The sequence below is a fragment of the Corvus kubaryi genome, unplaced genomic scaffold, assembly GCF_017639235.1.
Source record: "Corvus kubaryi isolate FWS band 111438036 unplaced genomic scaffold, C.kubaryi_AGA036_p1.0 split3-73, whole genome shotgun sequence".
Taxonomy (NCBI): domain Eukaryota; kingdom Metazoa; phylum Chordata; class Aves; order Passeriformes; family Corvidae; genus Corvus; species Corvus kubaryi.
This window is the reverse complement of record NW_024582091.1, coordinates 46,151,190-46,167,129: the sequence shown is the minus strand read 5'-3', so window position 1 is coordinate 46,167,129 and position 15,940 is coordinate 46,151,190. Positions and strand designations below refer to the sequence as shown.

General features: G+C 36.8%; 2 long non-coding RNA genes across 2 annotated transcripts in view; one reads left to right on the top strand and one right to left on the bottom strand.

The window, feature by feature from the left end:
- The window catches only part of LOC121659267, a 28,742-nt gene extending 19,639 nt beyond the window's left edge, over positions 1-9,103 (top strand). Inside the window, exon 3 of the long non-coding RNA XR_006014240.1 lies at positions 8,592-9,103. This is a non-coding gene — a long non-coding RNA (uncharacterized LOC121659267). The remainder of the gene's footprint in view (positions 1-8,591) is intronic.
- Positions 1-15,940, bottom strand: part of LOC121659268 — a 48,298-nt gene that overhangs the window by 18,614 nt on the left and 13,744 nt on the right. The window lies entirely within an intron of this gene.

Sequence of the window (15,940 nt, the reverse complement as noted above, 5' to 3'; positions counted from 1 at the left end):
CTGCAGGATGACCAGATGACAGCAGGAATAGCACAAGACACATTTTTGTGGACCACTGATACAGCTTCCTTTACAAGATGTGAATGATGCTTTCCCAGCTCACACTGATGCCCTCACAATAGAAAGGTGTGAGTGCATACATCCAGACAAAGCGATCTTCCATCAACACCTCACTTAATGAAAGACCCACGTTACTGTTAGTCTAATGAAAATGTTCACTTTTAGAATGATTTCTGGACCTTTACTTTCCTTTTCTTTATAACCTCATTTATGCTTGTTCTTAATTGTGCCTGGGCTTCTTCATTATCTTCCATATCCTAGCAGCCATGACTTTAGCAGCTGACTGCTTGATTACTTTCTTCTTAGGAACTAGATAGAACACCTGTCTGTTCAGCAACAGGAGATTCGAGTGCACTATCCTTCAAAGACCACTAGCCAGGTAAATAAAACATATAGAGTCCGAAATCCACATACTGAGCCATTAGATGTTCTCCCATATTTCTCAAATCCTCTTCTTCCAGTCCCCTCTGCCCCCTTGAAGACCCTTTAACCCTGACAGAGAAATTGCACTCCTACTGCCTATTTCCTTCCCTCACTCTTCTCAAACCAGCTCTAGTAGCTCCATGCCAAGATAGCATTTTGCCACCCCCGAACGGAGCATTATTATTTCAAAATTTTATTTCTTATTGCTACTGAAAATCTAATTTTGGACCAGGAATAGGGTCAAGTATGTGTAATCTTTGTGTTTGGATCCTAACAATAATACTGGATTGTGTAAATGTTTTCATTTATTTTGTTGCTTTTTGTTTTCCTCTTTTGTTCTCAGTACTTGGTCCCTTTTATCTTTCCTCCTCATGTGTGAAATTGAAATAGAGTTTGCTTCAGAACTTCTAGAAAACCTCCCCCCACCAAAAAAAACCCCAAAAACAACAAACCAACAAAAAAACCTGAAAATCCTTCCATACTGTTAATTTCACATCTGCAAAAGCAGGTACAAAAAACCTCTACCACCCACTTTTCGTCAATAAATATCATTACTGCAAACAAGCATGAGTTGTAGGAGCTGAAGAAATCAAGATGCGCTTTTGACAGGTTCATTTGGCAGTGTAGGAGAGTGGATAGGAGAGTAGGATATTCTAAAAATATGTTCTATTTTCACAGACATTTTGAGATGTCTCTGTAAGTTCTCTTACAGAAGATGGCCCAGGGCCCATATGGTACAATCTGACAGATGTTACATAATAATCTTTCTTGATTAAACTAGTACAAGACATTCTCTTCTCACCAACCAAATAACAAGAAAGAAAGAACCCATCCATTCTGAAATTAAACACCACCAACTAGACAGAGATGATAGGGCTAGAGACCTTGCTATAAAAATGTTCTAGTCACGTTTAGGAAATCCTTGTCCCTCTATGTCCCCTCTATAGGAGGGGTCCATTACCAGAGGAGGTAAAGTAACAAACAGAACTCCTTAGTTCAAGAGCTTACATCCATGCCATTAATTTGAAAGCCAGATTAAGGAATAGCAATATACACCAAAATAATTCATTAAAAGGAAAGCAATAGGAAGAGAGGGACACATTATAGAACTGATAATAATTTAATTACTTTGCACAGAGAAACTGAAAGCAACTCACAGAGAAAATTTGTATGATATTTTTTGGGAGTAGAAAAGGTCATCAAAGATTTTGTATCAGACGTTGCAGAAATAGGAATCAGGTATTTTGAAATATACTTCTCTCATATTTTGAATATGTTATCGATACATACAAAGGTCACATTGGAATATTTTCCCAAGGGAATTTGCTGAAGCAGTCTTGGGCATGCAGCATCTTCTAGGAGTTCATTAAGAATATCACAAAATTAAAAAAACCTTCATGCTTTTCTTCATGTTACTCAAAACTGCATCTGAATCTCTAAAGCTGTTGATGAGAGGGAAAAGGATGTAATGGGACCATGCCTATACTGCCAACAAAAAAAGACAATTTAGCTCTGAAACATCTGTGCTGATCATCTAAATTAAACATTAAAGGAAAAAAACCCAAAACTCTCTTTAATGCCTAAGGCAGAAAAAGCTTCAAGTTCTTGCACACAGACATTTTATTTTCTTATACCAAATACGCTTATGGAGACTGAAGTTTCTGTTTTTCAGTCATTTTTCAGTTGTTAAAATTGCTTAAAATATTTAAATGTAATTTATGTGTGCAGAGCCTCACCACACTGTGTTGTGATTTGGAACTTATTTTGCAAGCCCACTTTTTTTTGGTATTTTGTTTATATTAGCAGTCATGTGGGGATGACTGTAATTCATTATGTCATGAATAAATTTTTACAAAACTGGATCTTTAGTCTAGATCCAGTAAGACTGAAATCAAAGGACATTTTATACCATAACGCTTTTCTTGATCAAGAGCTTTGTTACATTTTAGGGCTTGTTTCTTTGCTTCTCTCTCTCAGAACAGTTAAACATCCTGTCTTGTTTAGCTGGTAAAAAATGTATGCTTATGTGAATACAGCAACCTCAGATACTGAGGACAGGACAAAAAAATCCTCTGGTCAGCTCTATATCTGTGTCAGGGTTGTCAGTCACTCTCAATTTCATGCTATTTATTCTGATGTAAAGACATTTAAACATGTAGGAAGACTTTTATTGGTCTTGGCATGCTTGCCTAAGTCTCAGCTGAAGCAACAAACTTCCGTTCATCTTGTATGAAATTAGACTTGATCTCATTGTACCAAAACTCCTGGGAACTAATTACAAGTCTATTTTTATGGTAAAACAAGCATATTAAAAGTTTACAAATTGGGTGTATGTTTGCTTTCCTTAGCTCACATACTGTGCTCTGGAGTATTATTCCCACATGTAAACAGCATTGCAAATATAAATTGCCTAAGTGGCTTCCCTGTTGTCAGAAGCAGCTGTTCAGTGTGCTAGTTACTCCATCTTTTTTCCAAAACAGATACTAACCCCATGAACTTGTTCTCTTTCAAGTGAGTGGCAAAGTGGGATTCTGTAGTAATATTTGCTTCATTAATTTTTTTTGTATTTTAAAGTAAGTGTCCATTCACAAAATGAATGCACTAATGTTGATCAAATCAAAAAAACACGGGCCTAAACTGAAGCGCTCAAGAGTATGTGTCACTGTGCTTAATGCTAATCCTGTGCTTTAGTATTTTGATAAACAGGGTTCTAACACATGAGCTTTCCCTACATCCTTGTAAATGGATGAGGATAAACTTGACTGCTTGTACTCATAGGCCATGTTCTGAACCTTGAAGTATGCTTTTGACATTGTTAGAGAAGTGGTTGGTTTGGGTTTGGGGTTTTTTTTCAAATGCAAGGGTCAGGTATACCTTTGTTTATAAAATAAGAAGAGTTGCACATATTATTTAGTAATACCAGGGGATTAAATTTTAGAGAAACACCAGACACTACGAGAATCATGATAAAGCTATAGAGTTCCAGAAAGTCACTGCTGTATTGCAGATAAGGGAACAAGTCATTTGTTGTTGATGCTCATATCTGTGGGCAAACAGGGTAAGCACAATACACCAGATACACAAATGCTAAAAGGTACAACTTCCCTGATATCTTTGTATGTCTCTGGCACTCTCCAAATAATAACTATTTTCATCTCCTTTAGCATTTGAGGCTATAAAGATCACAGACTGTAAGCAAGAACCATCAGTAAACACCAACAGTAGAATATGAAGATTTAAGCACTCTAACACTGTAATATCAAAAATCAACTGTGGCTTTCTCCAAACTAATTTTGTGGTAATAATGATTGTTTATCCATTTTTGGTACACTTATTTTAGTAGAAGTCTCAGCAGCTACAAAAGTAGTTTTTAGCTAGGTGAGAATTTCAGAGATGAGACAACTGACAATGAAACATGACACAGAGATGTTTGAATTGATGTTAATGGGTGCCTCTATGATGATGGAATAGTCCAGCGTATATTTCAGCTACTATGACACCAAGACATTGTTTTGAGCAAAACAGAAAGTCTTAGTACTTTGGAACAAAGAGCATTATCATTAAAACATTCAAGGGCTTAACCCCAATGGAGCTGGGCTTTCCCCTTGATATGGAGGGTGTGGTATACTTGTTTAAACAGGCACTCCTTAAAATTGTCCCAGTCATACCGGTGGTGAACAAACAGGCTTGACTCACCATATTTATCAAATCTTAAAAAACTATGTCAATAGCAGCATGGATGTTGCATAGGACTTCCTCGGAAGAGGAATTAATACCAGACGTCAACATTAATTTTCTTAGCTATTGCTTCCTTAGACTTACAAACATCACATTAAATATGGTAAGAAAACTCAATTTTGAGTAGCATTTGCATGGCTCCAATCACTGAAGGAAAAATAAACACTCTCATTTTATCAGGAGTTCAAGACTTTCCTACTACTAAGGATTACTGAAGTGGCATGGAACTGCTATAGATGCCTTTGGAATCATGCCTTCACAACTCTTCTGTCTTACCAGATACATCTGGCTTGGTAGGGATTGGCCCAGAATACCTGAGCTCTAACAAATGGCAGCTGATGTTGAAATTAGATATATAATATGGAAACTACTTCCCAAGCAGTTAGTGGTCAGGCAAGCAAACAATTAAAAATTAAAGATACTTAAAAAAAATTCTTTTAAAAGACAGTCCTAACTAGGACTTTGGCTTTGACTCTTCCACCTTTATCAACTAAAGATGTTGCCACAATTCAGAAAAAAAGAAGCAACCAGAATTTCAAAGCTATTGAAGCGAGAGGGGTTTGCAAAAGTGTCTCTGAGTGATTCTGTAAACCTGTAGTCATTCCTGGTGCGTCTCTATATGCAGAAGATCCTAAATAGCTTTGCTAATATGAGTCTAAGGAAGCAGCTTGCCTCCAAAACAACAGAGATATTCAGGGGACTGTGATTAAAATTTCATTACTGCTTGCTTTATTTCTCATTTTCATTCAAAATTAATGTGAGCTACCTACTCTAGGCAGAATATATGTGAGCATGTGCTTTTATAAAGTATTGCTTTATATGTAGATATCAGGTAGCACCAATAAGAAAAGGTAGTAATACTACAGAATAGTGTATGAAAGACACAGGAATTGGCTGCCTTATCAAATGATGCTAAAAGTTTTTTCTCATTAGGCAGCAGATAATTTCAAAAGTAACTCAGCAGAAACCAAGTAGCATCTTTATCCCATTTAAAAATCGTCCATTGTGTTTATCCATCATGTTTCGATTCATATTCTTAGCCTAATAATTCCCCAGTTACTACTATCCTCATTTAAACTTTAGACCAACTGTTCTGCTATGTCACCTGTTACATGAATGCAGAACATTTACTCCAAGCTGGTAGTCTGAAATATAGAATTAGAAATAGATCCTGCATGTTATTCTATTTAAAAAAGAAAAATTGAAAAAGTTGTTGTCAGTTGGACAGCTCTGAACTACAAATTTGAAGCACAAATAAAATTTGAACACCCCCATCTCCTCTTTATTTCAAAATCTCACACATTCACATCATTTTGACCTTACTAACTTTATGAAATACTCAGTGTTGAGCCAGGCTTAGTGTGGGGGCTCTATAGTGTGAAATTAATGAGCTGGATGGGATCCCTTATATTTGGGAGGCAGAAGGAAGTTCTGTGGGGAGGTGTGAAGTCTACTCATGCCAGTGGAAATGTGTTGTGTGGGCACTGAGGTGCCTTAAAGAGGAGTTCCATAACCTGACATTTTCTTGCTTTCAAGAGTTTTCTCTGTATGGATATCATACTTACTCAGCCTTAGCTGATTCTTCTATACATGAATCTGCACAGTCAGTGTGGAAGTACTCAAAGGCTGGTGAAGCTAGTCACAGGTTCTGATGCCACAAAAAGCTAAATTTGGCAAGCTCACAGTGTACCAACCCTAACCCAGTCTGAATTTGGAGCAGAAATATTCCATTAGTCACCATTTGGACACGATCCAGTCTCTGCTACCTGGTAGTGTAGTATGAGTGGGACTAGAAATTTTCAAAATCCTTCATCATCATCTGAAAGCACAAAAGCCGTATCTACGAAGATTAGAGGGGTTTGGGTCTGGGATATTTAGTTTGGGGGTTTTTTTGTTTTTAACATTGGTGTCTGTTTCCTTAAAATCTTGAACACCAACTTTACTTTGCCATAAAGTTCCTAACACTTCGGAGTAAGTGTGGGTCTGCTAAAGGCATGTGTGTACGTATGTACAACCTGCATGTTGAGAAATATATTTGTGCTCTCTGGATGGAAGTTCATGTAGAATTATTTTAATTTGAATTCTTTTTAAAATTGTTAGACTTTGATGTAGACCTTGTTTCAGGTGATTTATGGATTTGCCAAAGGAAAGACCAGCACGAAAGTTCCTATTTAGCACCACTAGAGTCAGTACACTCTTCAGCTATCATTTCTCAACTTTCACCTCCTCTATAGCCCGCAAAAGGGAGTTTCAAACACAAATATGTGTTTGAAAATAAAATGCTTCTCGGTACTTATCAAATTAATTTTGCCTTGTTAAACATTTCACAAAAACTAAAGGAAAATTTTTGTGCTTTAGTGAATTTCACAGTGTTTGCAGATAGGTTTTGAGTAGGCAGGTACTGCAACTTTTGGAATGTTTTGTGCAGATATCTGCAGGATGCGTAACACTCCCTGACAAGAGTTTTAGCAACTTTTAACACTGGGTTACAATCATACTTTGATAAAAACTTACATTTAATTCTACCTCTTTTTCCAGTGAGCACATACCTCAGGTAATCTCATTTTATCACACTAGCCTGTTATTTGATCATACTGCAAACTAAACCTTTGATTGAGAGAACAGAATTATTTTCCTTTTGTTCAATATTCTCTAACTCAGAAAAAAAAAATCTACTTTTGGTTGGAGTATTACTCGTTTGGTTTCTACTCAAAAGGAATTTTTAATAGGTTTGGTCAGAAATTTACTTCAGAGTGTGAGCATGGGAAAACAGACACATTTCTCATTAAAAAAAAACAACAACAAAAACACTGGTGTTATTTTGAACATCTGTACAACTGTAATGGAAAGATGTTAGAAGCTGAAATTGAGTGAAAAGCAGTTTCAATTTTCTTGAGTTATAGACTTTTAGAAACAGAACCCTGCACTTGGTAAAAGTAATTTTTTCTTCACTAGCATGGCATGCTGTGATGCTTTATGGTTAATATGCTAAAGAGCCAGGGGCTGGGGGAGCATTTCTGTGCATTTTCAGATAAGAACTGACAAAAAAACTTGGCAAGATGGAAAAACACCTCTCAACAAAATTATTTGCCCTTTGCTGAAAATGTTTATTGCAATAAACCAAATCCAAGTGTAATAATTCTGAATCTTAAAAAAAAGAGGAGAAAGTGGTTTAGTTTTAGGTTCTTTTGCAGGAGTCAAGGAAGTAATACTGTTACCTACAATTGATTCTTTCTGTTTACCAAGGGTGTACACAGTCCAATTGCTCAGTAATGCTGGATACTGTTTAGGAACATGGTGATATGGGAGCAGATCCAAGGTGCGCTGCACACAGACTTCTGTCTGACAGCCAAGGTATAAAAGCCAGCAGAGTAGGCAATTGTGCATCATTCCCATAAAATTACTCCAGACTCAGGTAACTACAAGTTATGAACAAGGATATGCTTTTAAAATCAGATGTAGATTGCATTATACTTATTTCTATGGCATTTTTTGATGTTTGCATTGCAACAAAGCACACAGGGAAAAACTTAGTATAAGATGTAGCTCCACGTAAGTAAATAAATTTTATTCAAAAGAAGGTAGAGTTGATCAGGAGAACAGAGCAAAAGGTATGAAAATTTTGATCAAGCTAGATGAACTGGGTAACAGAATTATTTTGCTACCTGAAATTTTAATGAGTCACCTGCAAAGTAAAGGTGTGCTAATGATGTGAAAACATGACGTTTCAAGCAGTGCTGACTTCAGTTCCTGTGACTTGAAGTCACTAATTTGTATAACCAAGGTTTAGACATCGCTAGCAGTATACAAAATGGCTTAGATGTATATAGGACATAAATATGGGAAGCAGATGGAAGAACACAGAAAAAGCCTATCTAAGAGAAATAATAATTTTTGGAGGAGTTAACTTTCTGCAGCATGATGTGTATTGAAGTTAGGCTGCACTCTCAAATAAAATAAATGGACGAGGTTTTGCATGGAGAAGAATAAAGCAAAATGCCAACAGACTGCTATGGAGAGTTTGGCAGGAGGTAAGTGTTGTTATTCACAATAAAAGAACATTAAACTTAGCAATAGCTCTCTGAAGTAAACCTGAAAACTTGCAACTATTTGAAAAACACTCAGAGACTGATTAACAGGACAAAAATAGGATTCCCAGGAATTTCAGTGCAACATAGTGTTCAATCATGGAATAGTCTGGGTTAGAAGGAACCTTTACAGGACTTCTAGTCCAACTCCCCTGCAGTGATCAGGGACATATTCAGCTAGATCAGGCTGCTCAGAGGCCTCTCCACCCTCACCCTGAAAAGCTTTAAAATTTTGGTTCATTACATTTATTACATATTACATTACTTCTTTCCCCCCTCTAGCTTCTGGCCTCTGCAAAATTTTGGAAAGTAACTCCATTTCCTGCATTTTTCTGTGAAAAAAACCAACCAAACAAAAAGTCCTGCAGCTGGAACGAGTCTAATTACAGGATGTTGTTAGTATATCTTTTATATAGTTTTCCATTTTATTTTTAGTATGTTTTACCATTTGTTTTGGCTTAAATTAATGAAGATTTCCATTGATTAATAATGTATTTTTGGAAATACACTGAAGCAGAAGAAGTCTAATGATTGAACTTTGGAAAATTTCTGGTTTTTTACAGATACACTCTTCTTACTTTCATATTTCTTTCTGTAATAATGTATTCACTTGTTGCAACATAATTGCTTTCTTTGCAGACACAAGCATGCGTCTGCAAAGAAGGCAAGCATTACGTACTGTCACCGCTATGTATATCTTATTTACTTTGAAATATGAATGACTGTCTAACAATAATGGAGCTATTTTGCCTCTCTGAATCATGGTATCTCTTACTTCACTAAAGGAATTTTTATGTGACAGATAGTGAGATTACTTCCTTCATTTAAACCAAAGTAGACTATTAATAATTTGTCTGAAAGACCTTTACTTCACCAATATTTTTAGATAAAACTACTTAATATTCAGCACTGTAGGTCTCACACAAGAGCACCTTCCAACTCTCATCTACAAGTGCAAGAGGAAACACAAAAGAGAAGAAAAATCAAGGTCATAATTTTTTATTTAAATGTTACATATGAGAGGATAAAACATAATGGCTCCACTTGTGTGTTGGGTCATCTCAGGACAATCTGTAAAGTATTGCATTTTCATTTCAATATTTTGGGCTGCTTATTCCAGTTTCCTAATGTACATAGTTGCACCAGCTTTGAAAACCACTCTTTCACATCTACTGTAATCAACTTAGCCTTAAGATGGACATACCATTCCTCACCATGCATTCTTAAGAAAATCAAAAGGCTATAGATTAACCAGTTTCACAGCACGCAGATACAACAAACAGCTATGATTTTTCAGGCTTGGTGTTTCAGGTGGCAGTTCTGTATGATCATCAGAGTATTGTGAGTACTGGTCTTCTAACTACCCCTTATTGCATATAAACTCCTTGTAGATTAATATTCCCAATCACATACAGAACATGACCATCATTCAAGGAACTATGGCTGGAGGGTCACTAACATAATTAGATTTACAGTTATGAAATGAAATCAGGTTCCAAATCACAACTGGATGCAAGCATTCATTGAAATTCCCAAATTCCCCGCATCTACTTTAGAAATACACAGCTGCTTTATGAAATTTTAATTTGCTCCTTTTTATTTCAGGCTTTATTACTCTCTGACATTAGCCAAAATACTATACAAACAGGAACAGATTACTGCAATGTATTCAGCTTATCTTTAATTGGTTCATTCTGGAAATGGGAGATTCTCCAGATAAACCTGTATCATCACAACATGATACAGTTCATGTTTACTGCAGTGACATAAAGGAAAGGAAACCACAAAATTCCCCACATCATTAAAAGAAAAAAAAAAAAAGGCAAACTCCAAACCCTTATAGGTGTATTATTAGGTCTCAGTCCTTCATTAAAATATGTCCTTATGCATGTCCCTGATTCTCATGGGAACCTTTATGCTTTATGTCTGCATATCTGTAGGATCCTCACTGTGAATAAAAGCTGGGTGCATTATTGCTGGGTAGCTACAAGCCTGAAGGTAACTGAGGGACCTGTATGCCAAGGTGACCTGCAAGTTACTGGGCAAGATCAGGAGGGAGGGGTTTGTCAGTTACCAAATGCAGAGCCCCAAAATAATGGGGATCAGGGAGTTCCACAAGCCTCTCTAGCCTTTACTATGATTGTCTGGCCTTAAGTAGGAACAACAGAAATTGATCTTCCCCTTGAAAACAAACATAAAATATCATTATTATTCCGAATACCAGCTGGCACAAGTGGAATTCCCTCTTTTGAACATACAATGCCTAGAACTGAGATCAGGCATGGTAAGCCAGCCATTTCTCCATCCTTCTCATTCATCCCTCTCCACATACAGTCAGTTGAAGCTATAATTAAAATGGGGTTTAATGTAAACCTGCTAGTCCCATCAAAATTTGGGATTAGATAATTGGCAGATTAACTGGTGACACGATTACTCCTGCTTGTGTGATCTGGTGATATCTACCTACAAGATCTGGAATATGATTTAGAAGCTATATGTAACATGACACTACTTACACTCTCAAAGATTTTTCCAAGGCATCAGCAGCTTCTCATAAAAACCTTTCTGATAAGAGAACACTTAAATCCAAGTAGTTTCTCTTACCACCTTACTATGGCTGGCTTGTGCCACTTCTTATTCTTGTAAAATGGATTGGACACTGCTGAACAGAGGCTTTGCAATGAGTTAACAAATTATGATTAATTGATTGTGCTTTCCTGTCAAACGTGGCAAGGATTCATGTTTGGATGTATACAACACACACCACGCACAGGTGAATAGTTGTGTCATTGAGCAGAGCTCTCTTGCCATGGATCCACATTGTTGGTATGCATTGTTTTCATCATGGTATTATATGTTTACTGCCCCGCAACTATTTTCTTTCTTTTTTTTTTTTATATAAGAGATATACTCCCATTTACAGTTTGGAATTTTTAAAACAAGTTAAAACAGTCATCTGTAAGGATTGACTTGTTTTTGATTAGCGAATTTTGTGTTTCTTTGAGGGGTTTTTTTCGCTTGCCTGGAAAAGAAGCACATAAAGAATTTGATGAATGAAAATGATTTTTAATACTCTGAGCTCACTCTAGAAAAACCAAGTGGAATTTTGCCAAATTTTATAAAACATTCCCTTTTGAGGAAAGTCAGAGAAAAAAAAATTGAAATGATAGGACCTAATGACAGAGATTTTAATGAACACATCAATCATAACAGCTTTTCATTGACTAATTGCTTCATGAACTCACAAGCCACAGAACACATAAAGAGCATTAAACTGAGGAAGGGTCCCTAGTGATTTTACAATCCTGCAAACCCCAGGTGAAGTTGCGACTTTAGAAGAGATGACCTCTGATACTTGGAAAAAAGGTTCTCAAAAGGCAGTTAGGATAATTTTCCTCTGGGAAGAGTGATAAAGAGGCTGATTAAATAAAGATCTAGTCTCTTGAAGCTGACTACAGAGAACTTTACAAGGCTTCCTTTCTCTAGGGGCATATTTGTTCTGTTCACATGTTCCAGGTTGTCACAGCGGAAATGTGGCTGATTAGAAATAAAGTATTTTTCGCCCATAAAATGTTAGATTTGACTGGCAAGCTAATAATGAAAGGAATAATATTGGGACTTAAAAGTAACCAGCTTGTATTTGATTAAATATGATACCAATAATCATAACCAATAGATCAAACCAATTGATTAATTAGTTGTGTCTAGGAATAGCAGTTATTCTTTGGCCGAATTAAAACCTCACCTCCACTTGTACATACACAATGTATTAACACCAAGAAAAGGAAGAAGGAAGTACAGTTCTCTAGGAAGATATATTTATAGATCAATGAAAGGTGAAAGGAACTCCGGGGAGATCCATTTAGAAATAAAAAGACAGGGATGGTAAAGAGAAAAATAGAAATAATGAGAGAAATGAGGCTGAGGAGAACACTGAAACCATATAGAAGGCTTATGACCTTTGAAAATGATTCATTGACTGCAGATGAATGGTGAAGATATTTGTACTTCCTGAATGGCATTATTTCCAGAACAGATTTCCCTTGCTCCTATATAAAACAAAACCTGCTCCATTGGTTTTATGAATGCTTTACTTAATGTGGCATGAAACATTGCATTAATTTAATGTTAACTACCCTAGCCCAACAATTGGCAAGTGCTTTTTGCAGGTTTTCCAGCAATCCTCTAAGCTGAGGCTTGAAACATGGTAATTAACTACTTACTCAAAATACATTAAAATTAAATGTATGGCTCAGGACATTCAGATTTTGAAAACAGTTGGCTGGCTAGGATAAACTGGTACATTCTGAAAACTTGGATCTTGTACTCATTTGCAAAAGCCAAGGATTTAGCCTTTAGAAAGGAATAAACTTGTCCCATTTATTGTGGATTGGTTTATGTGTTTTAGAAGTGGTTTGGTGAGGTTTTATTAATTTTTTTTTTTAATATAATTGTGTATTCTATGAGAGCAACATGGATTCTCCAGAGTAGGACTTTTAAAATTTAATTCCAAAGATTTACATAAATTCTCTGAGGGTAAATCACTGTAATTTGAAGGAAGAGCCCTACCCAGCTGTGCTTCAGGTTTTAAGTAAATAATTTTTTTCCGGGTTGGAAAAAAACCCAGCTCCCAAAGTTGGAGATTTAATACCACAGAACAAATACTATTTCTGAGTGCCCTAATAAAGCCCCTGTCCTTGCTACTTAAGAGTGAAATCTTAAGAGTTGTAACTTTGGATATGTTTGATGAAAAGCAGGCGAGATTTGTGCACTGAGTAGGAAAACAGTTGAATCTGGACAGCTCGATAAACATATCCCACTGTAGGTGATTATGCAGATGTAATACACCTCATGGTATTAAATAGGTGCATCAAGCAGTGCTGTGGAGGAAATAAGGTCAGGAAGAGCTAAACTCCAAATATACCACTCTGATGGCTTCATAGTTCATGATTAACACAGGCCATGACTCAGCAAACCCTGAAATATGTTCTTAATTATTCAAGCACTCCTTTAAAGTAGACAGTCCCTTAGTTAAAGTCAAGATTATACTTTGTTGGATCACTGTTAGTAAGATTTCCTATTTTGCTTGTCAGCTGGTAGGACAGTGGGGAAAAAAAAACAAAATAAACTCTTCCATTTACCTGTCCTTCAGAAAAAAAGCCTATTCTTCCCCCATATTCTCTTATAATTTGCATTCTTCTCCATACCCACTATATTAGAAACCACTCACCTGAACAGCCAGCCTATCTTTCTCAGCTTCCCTTACAGTTAATGGAGAGAAAAGCTCCTTCACGGAGCAATTTACAGCAGGAGCTGTGTCCAGGTAGGATGCCTTCTGGAAGAGGGTTTTCTGCCCTCTTGCTTACCCAGGTGTGTGGGATTGACAGCTAATAAAATGGCTACACTTGAGAAAATGGCTACACTCAAGCAGTTTAATTGGACTCTCAATACAACTTGAAAACTCAAGGAAAATTGAAACTATTGAAAAAAATTTAGAAATGTCAACACTCAGCAAAAAGGGAATTTAACTCTTGTCTTTTTCTCAAGTTACATAATCTTAGGAAGTTTTATGAAGTGCAAATCTTATGTGAACATAATGAGATCTTTCCACTCAGTGAGTTTGTGTAGCCACATGACTTTTATTTTTAAATATGATGAGTTTGCTTTTTTAAGTGTATTTCTTTTTTTTTGTATGTATGTGTTTGTATTGCCAGGTTTTGTACATTTGTGCAATATCTGCAGAGATCCACAAAGCATTCTTGTAGTTTGCAGTGGCTGACACCGTGGATATGTCAATTCCCAAGAAGGGTAATAGACTGCGTTTCTTAGATAAGTTATACTTTGGCTATTTGCAGTAATCTTCTGCCTTTGCGATGCTAAGGGAGGGTTTGAAGGCTGCCTTTTCCCCTGCTGAGATGTTCAGCCAGGATGTGTTGTTGCATTTAGCAGTCCTCTTGCCCCTTCTGCTTGCCCTCGCACTGACACGAACTTTTCCCTTCTCCCTCCTTTTACTTCATCATTGTGAAGATAGAGTACCAGATCCCAGTCCTCTCTGACTCTCCATGGCAAACACAGTTATCAGTCCTTTCCCTTCATTTCTGGTCATGAAGTGGAAGGGTGGCCATGACCTCCCTAGATCCCAATGGTGCTAAAATAGGTGGACAATTCATGCCTTACTCTGACAGGATGCTTCTATCCGCTTTAGTTAGCAGAAGGACTGCACCAAAATTTAGGAACTATTTAAAAATACAGGAGTTTCCCCTTGCTGGCTTGTGCTTCTAACCACAGGCAGTTTAAACATTGTTTCTTAATTGCTTCTTAACTGATTAGATGCTTTATTTTTTTAGCTTATGCCACAGTACTGCAATGAGGACCTCAGCATTCCCAGATGTTACATTCTTAAGGGCAATGTATGGTATCTTCTCCGTGGGTTCTAATTTACCCCCACAGTAATTTTTCTGTCCTGAGTGCAGCTGGCTTTACTGCAGAAGTGAACCTCCACAGACTTCCATCAAGTAAAAATCTTGAAAAGAGGATCAAATCAGGGAGGTGTACACTTTAATATAGTCAAAGATAGACACACCCCACCTCTTTCCCTTCCTACTCTAATTCCTTCAAGTGACTTCAGAACTTAAAGCGTAAGAAAATGGACTGAGAAAAGCTAAATGTTACTAGGGGTGTGTCACTGATACATGCTCTCCAAGAATCTCACACTTCTCTCCCTTTATCAACTAAACCTTTCTTTTTATTGGTTCCGGGGTCCCAGAGATCCCAGCCTGCTTGCTCACTCTAACAACATGTACAGGGCTGGCTGAACAAATCCCTAAATCAATAAAATCGATACTTTAGAGAAGAGCAAAGAAAAAAGTTTTTCTGGGAAAGCAAATAGTCGTAGAGCTGGTCAGAAGCACACAGAGAATATTTTGGAAATCTTGCTTGATTTGACTCTTTTTCAGCTGAGTTGAACCTGACCTATTTACTGAACTGAATCCTTTTCAAAGTATGTCAGAACATATCTCCTATGTCAAACACCTGTATCTATGAATACTTTAGTCTGCAGGCTGATGTACAGCCTCCAGCAGACAAAGTTGTAGAATTTTTAAGTGGCAAATGATTTGGCTCTCCAAAACCAAACTTACCTTAAGTATTTGGCTATTAACCTGGTTTTCTATTTATCTGCTGATAATATGTAAAGGGTGTTTTCAGCCATCAATAAATATGGAACTATTGGACTGGTTTTGCAAATATCACCAATGCCAAAACAAACTCCAAAGTAATTAATGCGTGAGTCAGAAAATATGATTCAACCGGACCTCCTTGCTCTCTGTGTGCTAACCATGGCCAAAATGGTGTGAATGACACAATGCTCGCAGCATATCCTTGTAGCTTGATTTTGCTTTCTCTTGAAAAAAAAACCAAGGGCAAAAGCCCCACTTGCTGAGTTGCCTTGTAAGGCCATTCATCACCTCCACTTCACCACGTAAAGATTATTGGAGATACTATTCTTTCCAAAATTAAATACGATATATTGCTAAAAGTGAGAGAGGTACCTATTGTCTGAAATTCTTTGAAATACTAGAAAACCCATTTCCATATAGAAAGTTCTCAAATAATGCAGTGAAATATGGATG